Here is a 1,946-nt window from a genome sequence, read left to right as displayed (position 1 = left end):
TTTCTCCCCATTTAGTGCAGTATATTTTATCCTGTAATCGACCTGACCTTTTCACTATCTGGATCTCTGTTTCTACATGTTTATCTTCTTTTCATTGTACTTTGTTTGATCAAAGACTGACCTCCCAGATTCTCTGAGTTTGTTCTTATAGTTTTGTTCTGTTCTCAACTCTTCCTTCTGGTGACTTTATTCTGGGAGTTGCTGCTGCGTATGTCAACCTTTGGTTGTTGTCTGTTGTTGTTGGTTCTCAGTCCACAGAACTCCCTTTAGGATGTTTTGAAGTGCAGGGTTGGCTTTGGTAAAATCTTTTAGCTTCTGTTTATCCTGGAATGTTTTGATTACACCATCATATTTGATTGATAGCTTTGCTGGATAAAGGATTCTTGGCTGGCTACTTTCAGAAGTGTCTCCTTATCTTTGATTTTGGAGAGCTTGACTGTGATATGTCTTGGTGATTTTCTTTTGGGTTCTATCTTTGCTGGGGTTCGTTGAACTTCTTGAATGTTTATCTTTTCACTTTTCAAGATATTAGAGAAATTTTCTTCCAGCAATTCTTCAACTATTTCCTCTGTGGACTTGTGTAATTCTTCTTGTTCTGGAATGCCTATAATTCTTAAGTTATTCCTGTTTATGTTGTCCAACATGAATCTTAGACCTTCTTCAGAATTTTTTTTCCTTTTTTGTGTTTTTTCTTCTACCTTCGTGGTATTGAGAGATTTGTATTCCAGCTCACTTGTTTTGCCATCTATCTCATATATTCTACTCCTCTGCCCTTTCAGAGTATTGTCTGTTTCTGATATTCTGTTATTGATCACTTGGACCTCTTTCTGTAGGTTTTGGATTGCTTCTAATGCTGTATCTATCTTATTTGTTTGTTCCTGTAGCACTTTCCTGATTTCCTTCTTGTTTTTCTCAACTGTATTGTAAAGTGTTTGAAACATTTTATAATAATTTTTCTGAATTCCTTCTCAGGCATTTCCAAGGCCTGCCCTCCTTCCAGAATGGAGTCCAGGTCAAACTCTAGGTCATTTGTCTCAGGCATTTTCTCTTGTTTCTGGACATGTGCTGATATGGTAATCTCCTTTTGATTCTTGGACATGTTTAGTGTTTACCTGTGGCCTTAATACTTAATTGAGTATGTGTTTTGGTATATTTTTAATTCTTTCTCAGTGCTTCCAGGAAGATGTGATCAGGATGTGGGCTTCCCTTTTCACTCTTCTTATTGCCTAATTAGAGTAACTTTCACAGGTGTTGTCTGTTTCCCTGATATATGGCAGTTGGTATTGGTTCTTGCCTGGGTTCTGGTGTTTTATAGAGTGTGATTGTAGCTTGGCTATATGGCAGCTGTTGCTGACTCTTCCCTTGTAATATAAGGAGACAAAGAGTCCCCCAAAGACAGAAGGAAAGGCATATAACAACAAAATAGCACCAACAAAAAATCTAAAAAACAGCAGCAACAAAAACTAGACTGAATACTGCAGTCTCTAATCACAGAAAATGGAAAGGAGGGAGAGAAGAAAAAGAAAAGAAAAAAAATCTGTAGTCTAATATGAATATGACTTTAATGTCCTCTCTTTTGCTTCTTGCTTTCAAATCTGCCTGAGAGATTTCAAGGTGCCAGTGTTTGTTGTTATTCTATACCTCAGGCTTTAATTAAATTTTGGTTGTTTTGTTTTTAAACTCTCCCTCTCTACAGCCCTGTCCTGCCTTTTTTTTTTTTGTATTAAAAAACAGAACAAAAAACAAACAATAAGAACTGTTCAGGGCCTGCTCTTGGGCTGAAAATCTATGCGCATGCATGGTAGGGTTGGTGAGGGTTGAGGGTGTCCATTCATTCAGGCTCCCTCTCTAGTCACTGCAATGGAGGTGGGAAAGCAGTGGGTGCACCAATGACTAGATGCAGAAAAAAGCAAGAAAGCAAGAAAGCAAGAAAGCAAGAAAGCAAG

Source organism: Chrysochloris asiatica, unplaced genomic scaffold (genome assembly GCF_000296735.1).
Source record: "Chrysochloris asiatica unplaced genomic scaffold, ChrAsi1.0 scaffold00352, whole genome shotgun sequence".
Taxonomy (NCBI): Eukaryota; Metazoa; Chordata; class Mammalia; order Afrosoricida; family Chrysochloridae; genus Chrysochloris; species Chrysochloris asiatica.
This window is presented reverse-complemented; position numbering follows the sequence as displayed.